The sequence below is a fragment of the Lagopus leucura genome, unplaced genomic scaffold (genome assembly GCF_019238085.1).
Source record: "Lagopus leucura isolate 7727_CA_CO unplaced genomic scaffold, USGS_WTPT01 Super-Scaffold_100019, whole genome shotgun sequence".
Taxonomy (NCBI): domain Eukaryota; kingdom Metazoa; phylum Chordata; class Aves; order Galliformes; family Phasianidae; genus Lagopus; species Lagopus leucura.
This window is the reverse complement of record NW_024962273.1, coordinates 4,907,160-4,919,242: the sequence shown is the minus strand read 5'-3', so window position 1 is coordinate 4,919,242 and position 12,083 is coordinate 4,907,160. Positions and strand designations below refer to the sequence as shown.

Below are 12,083 nucleotides of genomic sequence, written 5' to 3'. Positions count from 1 at the left end.
TACTGTTGAACTATACATATATACATACATAACAGGTATCCTTCACCCAGGCTGGGCATGGGCCCAGTACACACAGCCCAGAGCTGGGTAGCCAGCTCTGGCAATGGCTTCTCCCAACACTCCAGTCTTTTCCTATTTCTATGGATGGAATATTTGAAACCATCCTCCTCCACTATTTCAGACAACAGACTAGAGCACAGCTTCTACAAAACGACTGCATCAGGCTGTCATAATAATTTTCACAATGCTACTGTTTCAGAAATGTTATTAAGAATACTGTGCTCACCTCCAGTCTCCATACCTCACCTTTGATTATTAGTTAAACTATTATATATGCATTTTCTATTTCAAGACTTTGTGCTCCGATTCACTCAAAAGACATCATTAAGGCTTTCCCTGTTTCATTTCTGTGCAGATTTCATTGTCCGTCATGGGCAATATATCTTCCCTTAATTTTCAGAGTCCAGCCAGGTAGGTCACGATCAGATTTTTCTATAATCTTTTTATATATTTAGAGACTATAATGAGATCATCAGCCAGTCTGCTTCTTCTTTCAGACTAAATATGCTACACTTTCTAAGACTTTTTCTCATGCAACCACTCTATGGCATAAATTTAACCCCGTACCTTTCATGCACTGTTCTGAAGTATCAAAGCTGAAGGTGGTACTTCACTCTTCCTGCTTTTCAGTTAGTAGACAATTTAAAGATGCAGTGTATCAGTAACTAAGATACCATTCTTACACATTCATGAGCAGAGAAGCCTGCTTCCATGGCACCACAGAGTGCTACAGAAGCTGCCATTTGAGAGATCTTGGATGGGTGGATGCTAATTCTTCATGTTCGCTGTTTGTGCTTGGCCTAGCACCTGCAGGGTACTCTCTTAGAAACTCTTTTTGTGTTACAGGCTTATTAGAGGGAGGAAAACATGGGACACTAAACCATGGACTGAGATAGAGCAGCAAATAATAATAACTGGTTCTCCTGGTCTAATCTGAGGACTAGTAGTGAAAGCACTACATCCTTCCTCTTGGTGTTTAGCAATGTTAATTCCTATATCCCTGAGTTATGTACAACACATAAAAAAAGAACCCAGAGGAAAAGCTGCATTATTTTTCAGCACTGTCCACAGCCTCACAAGGCTGATATACTTTATACTAAGGAAAGATAATAATTTATTCTACATACAAGCAAGGAAAATATAATCTCAGAGTCACTTAGCACAGTTGTATAAATAAGATTTTCATGCTGATTTGGGGATATATGCAATGGGATTGTCAGACACATAAAAGCCCGCTGGAGCCAGAGCTCAGAACTGAGGCCAGACAGCAGCATTGTGGACAAGGTCACACAAGTGCAAGTAAGATAGTGGGTAATGCCTGTATTGCTTTCATCTGCTGCAAGCATGGCACTGTGTTGCACTTCAGAATGTTTGTTCCTAGCTATAATTTCGTATATGAGCTGCAGCTGCTCTGCTTGGCTGCTGCATGTCCTTCTTCTGTGTTTGTATAAAAAGGAGAAAAAGTTCTGAGCAGAAAAAGAACAGCTAATACATAAAGCATCACGGGGAAATGTTTGAATGCTGGTAGAGTGAAACTAGCCAAAGGTGATAGTTAGCAGGAAAAAAAAATGCCACTTTTGGCTTGATTTGCTGATTGTATTAGCAGAGCTTCACTTTCTCACATCCACCACATCATGCCTAAGATCTACTCCTAGAACTGTGTCCAAATGCTATTCATTAACAGTTTTACCATGCATATTTATTTTGTACTGCAAATGATAATGTGTGAACAACAAAAAGGATAATCCATTAAGGAGATACAAGTAACAGGTCTGTAGTTATGAGAAAGTTTGTTTTCATTTAAAACCACACAGCATTTTCTACCCCAAAGCAGTAACCAATGTACTTGCATAAAATAGAAGACAAAACTTTGTATAAGAAAGTTTAAATGTGGATAAAATATATCTCTGTATTAATTACTAGAGCACCAAGTTGTCATCTTACACTGTGTGTTTAGTATACATCTCCCACATGCTAGAAAATAGCTAGGGTAGAGATAGTCTTACAACCTTATCCACATCTGCTACGGGAATCACAGCCATGACAGTGCAACTTAAGCAACTCACTGTGGATATAGCAGCTCTGGTCACATCTCCTGAGGTGATGTGTGTCTTGACATTACCACTTCACACCCTTTACTTGATCACAAACCAAATGTTGCCAGGATTTGTACGAATGTGCATGGGAAGCCCTCAGAACTCCATTGCAGCTGCCTTTTGCAACATTTGCAGGTTTAGGTTTTGTAGCATATGTTTATCCATGAGCTCCATTCATTTGCTCATAATTGCATGAAGCACAGTGTGATTATTGAAGGAAATAAAAGAAGATATAAAATGGCTCTGAGAATAATGTCAGAATACAAAGAGACTGGAAAATGTGAATTTTTCCTCATAAGATGGATCTAAAATCCATTCTGAGGAAAACAAAAGCAACAAAATTACAAGGCACTTTTACATATCGAAGTGAAAGAGCAGGCTCCATGCATATTTGTTATAGCTTAGAAGAATGTACGTGCCCTGTGCATGCACAGGGTCCCTCGTTAAACAGCAGGAGCTGTCCTGCCTTGTGGCAGAACTGGTTGCTCTCACCAAGTCTTAAGCCCTGATTTCACATATAAACAAGGAGGCTACATCAGTACCAGGCACATTTAGCAAAATGAATTGCCATCAGCATAGAATAATTTATCAAAGCTGAGCCTATTTTGGTAGGAAATACTAGCTGAGCAAATCTTGTCAGGAAATACTTTCCAACTGCAAATTCTGTTCAGGTTGAAAAATGTCCACACTGAAGTTATCAACAAAATAATACCAGGACAGTTAACAAGGTTGTACGAGGAAAGGTCACTTTTCTGATGAGTATACCTTTATTTCTTCATGTGCGTATGAATCAAACAAACAAGACTAAAAGCCTTCTCTCAACAGTGGTCCATGACTACATTTTTCCATCCAATTCTCCATTCTGGAAGATGGCTCATTGACAGTGCAAGGACATGAGAGTTTGCCCCAGGACTCGAAAATCAGACCACAGCTTTCCCAAGGAAAAAAATTATCTAAATCTCAGTATTTTGCAGGAAAAAAATGAGGGAAAAATAAAGTTTTTTTTGTCTTTGTTTGTTTGTTTTAGGAAGGAAACAATTGATTTTTTGGTGCTGACTTTTTCTGAGAGCCATACAACTTTGCAACACCATCTTTTGGTTGAAATGGCTTAGCCCTAGTTCAGAATCCCAGGAAGAGTCAAGGGAAATCAAATATAAGGAAATGGTTGGATGTTCCTGAGCTTTCAGAAGTTTTTTAAGGTTTGGCTGAATGTGAAAAGACAAAGAAATTCTCAGAAGCCACAGAATATGTAATCTTATGCCATCTGTGTTTGCAGGCTTTCTCTACACTCAAGTTTGTTTGCAGGAAGCAGGAATTCTAAATACCTGTCTGCCTAGATTTTTTAATGTTTTGAAGGTTTGCTGCTGCCAGGTGAGGATGAGGAGCCAACTCTTGCCCTCTGTTTCATGAGGGCTGTGAGGCTGATGGAGTTATTGTGGGGCTACTCAAAGAGTTTATTTTTCTCAGGTTTCATTTCAGCTTTCATCTTCTAATGTTTACACTTCACTAAGGGATAACAAAGTGTCAAAACAAAACTCATCTCCAGTCATTGGAAAGCACCTAAATGGGTTTAGAAAATGTTGCAAGAGGACTCTTCAATAATCTGAGAGCTTTCCTTTCTGAAGAGTCTTATATTAATACCTGTGAAGACAAACTTTTTCCTGATTTCAACATGTCAGTATTTCTCATAACTGTTGAAGCTCTTCCCTAGTTCAGACTATTGCACAGCTCAAACTCGCAGAAACCCTCTAACTTTGTTTAGGATTTTTCAAAACCTCCTAAAAGAAAGGCACCATTTTCTATTCCAGATTCTGGAGTATTTGCTGCAGGGGGAGAAAACTGTAATAGTTTAATATTCACTGGACTTTTTCCTCAAAACCCCCAAAACAACAGTTTACTATAAGGTTCTCCAAATCCCTAGACGTAAATAGAGTGGATCCTGAAGAGAGACAGGCGTTATCTCATCTCACAGCGATGATAGGCATTGGCAAAGAAAACAAAACAAAACACCCAAACAAACACAACAATACGTATTCCACAATTATGCTCTTAAATCCAGGTACCTCACTGGGGAAACTGAACACATATTATCTGAGCTTTACCAGCAGAATCAGCCATTTGGACATGGTCCTGCTCCAGATAACTATTCTTAACTGTGTTACACAGAATCATTAAGCTTGGTAGAGAAATCTAGGACCATCAAGTCCATGTGCCCACCTACCAACAGCATTGCTCATGTCTCTCAGTGCCACATCTCCATGGTTCTTGATCCTCTCCAGGGATGGTGATTCTTCCCCACCTCCCTGGGCACCCTGTGCCAATGCATCACCACTCCTTCTAAGAATTTTTTCCTAATATCCAACCCGGTTTTGGACCAGATGTCCCCCAAAGATTCTTGCTAACCTCCAATATTCTATGATTCTGTGAGCCACTTGTATTCCAAAGGAGCCCAGTAGGTAATTGAAAGCCACCTCTCTATGTATGGATTAATGCATTTGGTACAGCCTGTTAGTAAGGCGCCAAGCACTCCCCCACTCAAGTAATAGACTGTAATCTCCCTGACATTCAGGAGGAAACAACAGAATACAATTAAGAACAGAATACGTAATATTTGCTGAAATGAAACAGATTTCCAATCAATTAAACAGACTCTTCTTCCAATAGCACCAGACAAATAATAAATTTACAAAACTAATCGGTTCTACACAAGCTGAGCTAATGAGTGTCATTTGGGTCACATCCTCAAATTGCAAATAAATGTTATCATTTATCAACCTAACACATTACTCAATAAATCTTCTGCACCACTGTTCATACTTATCGGTGGTGTCATTTAATATTCCTTTCTGATTTAGAAAACTATTTCCTCTGGTGCCTGACCCCTTGTAATGGAAAACTACTGAAAACAGACAGTAGCTAATTCACAAATTTTATAATTTAGAGCTAAGCAGATCTGGGGACTGAAATGATCTAATATTCATTTTTCAGTGGTTGGAAATATTGCAGGCTTTTGAGATAAAAGTTTCATTTAAGGACATTCAGACTGTGCAAAATGCAGTAAGATCTTTTATATTAAGTAAAATCATGGAAATGATTACTCACTGCCCAGATAATGAGATCTATTTTCTCATTTATGCAAACAGAGAACTGTGGACACTCCCAACTGCAAACACAAAACCTCTCCACCTCACCATATGACATGCTGCATGGTGATTTGGGTGATTTCAGAATCTTGCAATCCCTGCCAGGAAAAGAATGAGGAAGGGGGAGCTGCCAAACACACCTGTAACAGCCTGCCTCCATCTCCATACAACCAGATGGGAAGCAGCTCTAACTGCCCCACGGGCAATTCTTGGTGGGTCCTTTCTTCTATCCCAATCTCATTCCCCACAAAATGCATCCTCTTAGTGTTCCCTGCAGACTTTTCTGCCTAGCAGATCCAGAGACCTTTCTCTGACACTTATCCATTCCAGAATTGAATTATCCAGATTCATCTTTTTCATCACAGACAAATAAGAACACAGGTATAGAGCCACTGGGACACATCTAAGAGGGACATCTTATGATCGACCTCTGTAAGCGGGCTTGTTTCTGTGCCTCAAGAGTGTGCTTATGGTGAGTGCCAGCCAATAAAGAAGTTATGAACTGCAGTGTCCTCTCTGTGCACTTGCTTTACAACACACTCCATAGCTGCATACTACACATAGGCACAAGACCACACTTTTCCACAAAGGTCCTTACTCACATTGCACCAAGCATCAGGTCTATTCACCAACCAAAGGTGAGCTGAGTGCACCAGTGCTTGCCTGTTATTTGTTCATGCGTGCATCTAACTCACTTCTTGCTTTTAATTCCATTTCTCTAGCTGTTTCTTCTCACTGCTATTTTCCCTATCTCCTGCCTCATCCCTGCTCTGATGATGCCCTTTCGTTGATCCAGGTCTCCTCTTTACCAGCATCATCACTCCTATTCTTTCTTCTCTATGGCTCCTAATATTGTCATCAGTTTTCTTATAACTACTTTCACCCCAGAACCCTTCCATTTCCTATGACCTCACTTGGTCTCTCTCCTTCATTTCCTTCCTTCCATTCATCTCATTCCTCACCCTTCATTATCTGAACAAGACCCTCTTGCTTACCCTCTATCTGCTGCCAGCACCAGCAATGTTGATCTCTGCTGAGCAGGAGTGAGCCTAAGACTGCAAAGATTTTCCCCTTTGGGAAATTTTTCTTACAAAGTTAGCAAAAATAACCTCTTTGATGCAGGACAGCTCTGCTGCCAAAATTTCTCGTAACTATAGCCGGAGATGAAATGCAAAACAATGTGGTTTAAATTATGCAATCAGAAGCAAATGTAAGTGCAGAGAAAGTTATAAGCAACTGAAAATTAGAAGTTGCTTATGGGAACAATTGGCAAACTCAACTTAAACATATCATATTTCTCATTATAGATATGGTTCCCATATCACTTATAAAGAAGTCTAGCTGTAAGGAAACTCTCCAGCATATGCTGCTTCACAATCCTCATGAGCTGGCCTTAACATGTTAAGTTTTATCCTATCTGATTTCACCAAGGCTGTCTGTAAATAGGTAGTGTTGCCATTTCAGATTTCCATATCAATAAAATTCAAATAAACATGCCAACACTTCAATTGCTCATTTGAACTGTAATTTTGATTGTATTTTCTGCCATGAGAGTCCTGAACGCTTAATGGTGTTGGGATATCCAAACAGGTACCTGCTGTGCAAATCTGAGAGGGAACTTTACGCTTGACTCTTATGGTACATTTTAATGTTTGTTTATATAATTTAATAAGCAGAGAAGTACTACAGATGGAATCTAGCAATGTGTAAATATCTCAGAAATAATACTCATAACATTTATGGCACAGGATAGTCATAACACATCAGCCACTATTAAAAACACATTTGCTTGAATTTTTGGGTAGCACTTCACACTGCTAAATGTCTTAAATACGTTTAGCCAACCATTTCTAATGTAACATGCAACATTAAAGTTCAAGTAAATGCGTTTGAAATGCCTGTTGACCATTTGAACCAGTTTAATAAACCATTCATGATAAGATATATTCACAGAAGTGTTGCATAAGTACTGGAATAATCAGCATTATTAGAATACTCAGCACTCCAACTAAAATAAATATCTTTACTTGGAATGTTAATATGCTGGAACTCAGCTGAGTTATAAAGTCTCTGCACTTTTGGTAAATATTTTGCTTTGTGTACCTGGTGTGTGTGTGTGTGTATTGTGTTTGCTTGCAAACACTTGAGCTGAATGTTTTTTGCTTGTATTTACATTTCCATAGCACCTCACCTGCAATGATAATGAACATTTGTTAAGCATCTTGAGGTACTTTGTCTTTGCTCCAAACCATTTCTTTTCACTTGCACATAAAGAGACCCTGTTTCCTTAACTAGCGCCATCTTAGCACTTAGAACAAGCTCGTGATTTATACCTTGGGCACTCATTGGCTTAATCATCTCTACTGGGGGCAACTTTTTAAGCAGTATCACCGGTGGTGAACACATAGGCTATTCCATAACGGTATCCATTTTCAAAAACAAAGGATCCACAGCGACAAGCAGTCACAATACACCCTTCTAGTTTTTGTTATTTCACCCTAGTTTTGTATTTACACAGCAGTAGCAAAGACATGTCCACAGGGATGTGAGCTTCATACAAATCCCCAGCCTGTTTATTCTGTGAAGATATATACTACACCTTTATTCCTTTGCTAAACCATTCTTCATTTAATTACCTCTTTGCACCACATATTAATTACACCCATGCACAGCCAATTTCCTCTCTTAGTGCTTTCTTCTCATTCTTCTCCCGTTCAATAGTGAAAAGAGCCCCAGACATTCCCTGCATATATCACTCCTCTTTCTACCACTGCTCCTGCAAACCCTGGTTTGCGAGCCAAGGAAGAGCCAGTTCCAGGAGAAAAAAATGCCAGCAATTTAACAAGACTTTGAGCCCTCGTCATCTGGATTTACTCTGCAGGTCTTTAAACTGGTATTGATCACGAGAAAACAACACTGAAATAGTAGAGTTCTTTGCAAATAAATAGGAACAGTAGAGAGGTTTTTCACCCATGCTTCCAAGTATCAAATGCTCCATCATGAAAGCCACTCTGGTTATAATTCCTCTTCTATCCTAAATTCTTTCTGCAGCTTGCTATTTTCAGTAAAACCGAATAAATAATTTCTGTGGGGTTTTGCTTTCAATGATACAGAGTAATGGCTGTAACTACCGTGAGGTGCCTGCTGGCCATGGTTATCACTTTTTGAAGAGCTGGTCAATCACTGAGGCTCAAATCACAAAAGTATGGATGGGAGGAGTAGGCTGGCCAGGGGAGCGGCCTGGTGGTTCACAAAGTGCCAAAAAAGGATTGGAGAGTGAGTGATATCAGCAGTGGCAAACTTCTTTATATTTCAAAAACTTAGGGCATCAGAAGCTTTAAAAACAAAATTTGGAAAGCCAGGCAAATTAACACAAGGAAATGATGCAAGATGCCAATAGTGTCAGTTAGTCTTGCAAAGACTTTTAATTTCCTCCCCCCGTGTTTCAAAATATTCATGCTGAGATCTGCCATTTTTAATTTTGCTTTTCTTGAGAACTATACACTTGGTTTTAAAAAAATTGCCCATAGAAATGAGCATGTATCACAAAATGATTCATTTTTAAGCTTTGGTTGCATGCACATTTGTACATCAAGAATGCATCAACGTAATACTGTTCTGAGACATGACCAAAGTATATTCTTCTCTCACTGGTTTTATGGCTGTAGAAGTCTGACTTGTATGAAGGTACTATAGATTTATTTGATTATATCTGAGAGCAAGATGTGCCCCGCGTAGTGTAGTGTTTTCCAACTGGGTTTTCAAGATTAAATATTCTGTAAAGATAAGATTCTGAAAAACACATCCTAATCAGTGTGCCATTGCCATGGATTTTATTGCACACATTAGTTGGCATTAGCAATCTGTTTTACTCTAAGCTCTACAGCACTTTGGACATCTTTAGAAGCTATTTCAGTGAAGTTTTGGTATAGCACTCAGGACGTTAAGCACATGTTCACCATTAACAATAATGGGAGTCACGTACATACTACTAATCATTACCAAGGTTTAATATTCTAAACCAAATTCAAGAGCATTGTGGAAAATATTGTGCTGAACGATTTTCTTTCATTCACACTTCTGTTTGGTCTCCAGACAGACTGAATATTCTGACTGTGTCAGTCTTTGCTTCTAAATTGGATACAAACCTACTCACATAATTAATCACTCCGAATGCTTATTGTACATCTTTCTTACTACTATGCAAGCAGATTTCACACAGCTTGTTGTTCATTATCAGATTGCATGAAAACAGCTGATTACTTTCCTTCTCATAAAATTACATCAACAGCAAAGCCAGCTTCTATTCTCAATGTATCTTTAGCCATGTGAAACATTTCAGGAGAGACTCATCAGGAAAAAAAAAAAAAATAGTATTTCCCTTTATCCAGCCTTCTATTATGAAGATCAAGGTCCATATGTTCAGAAATACCCAGAATTCCTGTCCGCATCGAGAGCAGAAATAAAACATTCATAATGCTTCTGAAATGACTTCTGTGTCTTCCCTTCCTCCTTCCCATAAAAATAATAACAATAATGGTAACAAATATATATATTTATAATATATTAAAAAGAAAACCTTTACCTTGTCCAGATATTGCTTTACTCTATAACTGAATCCTGAAGAATGCCTGTTTAGAGTTTTTCTTCAGCAATGGGACTGCCCAGAGTCCTCTGCATTCCTCTTGTCCAGACCCTGTGTGCTCTGAACAAGCCGTAGACAGTTCTTTCTTCTCAAAGAGAGGTGGATTCCCTTTCGATTCGTGCATTAATTGGAAAATAAGATAAAGCCACAGTTAGGCTTTTAAAGACAAATAGAGCCTAAATAGCTTCAAAAACATAAATTCACACTGTCAATATATATAGTTGAAATAAACTAGAAATGATGCTTAGTGGCTGTTATTTTATCTTTAAAGGATGCATGTGGGTTGCTCCAAAAGTAATGCCTTCTGTTAATTTCCATGAAAATTTCAACAGGTACAAAGAGCACAGTAACACTACTCAATAGAGTGAATTCTCAGATCAAAACAGTGTTTTTCGATATACTCACAAACTTTAGTGTTCATTCTCACCATGGGAGCCTTCATGTCATCCTTATAAAATTTTACATGGCCATCTGGAATGTGGCTTGTGTTTTATTTCACTGTCACCACTGTTGAAATGCACAACTCTCTGCTTCATTGCTCACATCCATTGGTTGGTTTCCATAAATGTTCAGAAAGCATCAATGTACGTCAGTAGTTTCCTGCATGGAGGAATTAAATCCCACACCTTTTCTCCATACGCACTTCCATATCAAAGGCTATTCTGTCAGAATGCTCCACTGCTGCCATTTGTCACACAGCAACAAAATGTCATAGAATATTAGCAATAAGGTTCAACCACTACTGCCATCCCACCGATATCCTCCTTTGACATCACTGTATCATCATCATAAAATAGGAGGCATTACTTTTGGAGCAGCTCCAATATAACGTTTTAGTTTTTCTATATTGCTTGCAGGTACATGTACAAGATTTTATCTTCCCTTTTGAGCTCCCATATTAGATATTGTGCTTCATATTAAATCTGAATTGTACTAATTGTAATTGCCCCTTTTTGTCTGATAAATTCCAGGAAAGATAAGAAGAGTGGCTTCAATTCTATAAGGAAATTAAGAGCTTTACTGGCAAAAGATTAACACTCTATTGACCCACTTTAGTGTTCTTTTCAAAACCAACATTAAAGGAGAATTCATGGTCTAAAATCATCCTAAATATCAAGCATTAGCCCATTTCTTACATAGGAAAATATTTCTACTCTTATTGAAAGTAATAGTAAACATGAAACAGAGAAAAGTTTGGTCAAGATACTCTAATTGGCTTGATTCATTTAAAATAAACGCAGAACTGCTGTCTCCCAGAACAGTAGATAAAAATCACCCTAGCTCTCCCTGCGATACTTTTGTTGACATGCACATACAGCTGGGCAGATAGATTTTATTCACTCCATATTTCGATAGGAAGGACTGCCAATCAAGCATTCAATTGTAGGAGTTGTATAATTTATGTTGGTAACAGTTGCTTAAGAGCTGCGGTTTCTTGTAAGAAGATTCCTAAGCTCAATTCTACCACACAGTGTAATTACAAATTCTTGTTTCTTACCATACTGCTTTTGTTTGAAAAACAGAATGTCTGAGCAGTTAATATGCTTATTTGCATATGGTTATGCTACAGCACACACCAGCAACTCTGTTCCCTTATGTAATTATATCAGCTTTTTCCTACGGCTTACTTCTTTGTCTCCTTATGCCTTCACCAGCACTAAACTTCTCTACAGGAGTTTCTACATATTTTCCTTAGCCCAAGCAATACTTAAAAGTTTAATCAAACTGAGTTGAGCAGTTGGCCCAGGTGAACCTAATGAGGTTCGACAAGTCCAAATGCAAAGTCTTGCACCTGGGTTGAGGCAATTACCCATTACCAAGAAAAGCACAGCCCTGCTGAAAAAGACCTGGGGGGGAGGGGATGGGAAGCTGGACATGAGCCAGCAATGTGCCTTCGAAGCCCAGAAAGCCAAACATATCCTGGGCTGCATCAAAAGAAGCATGGCCAGCAGGGCAAGGGAGGTGATCCTGCTCCTCTGCTCTGTGCTGGTGAGACCTCACCTGGAGTACAGCATCCTCAGTACAGGAGAGACATAGACCTGTTGGATTGCATCCAGAGGAGTGTGACAAAAATGGTGCAAGGGATGCAATGCTTCTCCTGTGAGGAGAGGCTGAGATCTGGGGCTGTGTAGCCTGCAG

General features: G+C 38.9%; 1 protein-coding gene across 43 annotated transcripts in view; it reads right to left on the bottom strand.

The window, feature by feature from the left end:
- LOC122183568 (von Willebrand factor D and EGF domain-containing protein-like) overlaps positions 1 to 12,083 on the bottom strand; it is a 290,489-nt gene that overhangs the window by 231,141 nt on the left and 47,265 nt on the right. For 41 of the 43 annotated variants that reach the window (XR_006180287.1, XR_006180288.1, XR_006180289.1 and 38 more), the window contains one exon: positions 9,885 to 10,052. The gene's annotated coding sequence lies outside the window, so the exon portion shown is untranslated. Of the gene's footprint in view, positions 1 to 9,884; positions 10,053 to 10,349; positions 11,764 to 12,083 lie in introns of those variants that run through there. The other 2 variants (XM_042877635.1, XM_042877636.1) reach the window with 2 other exon arrangements.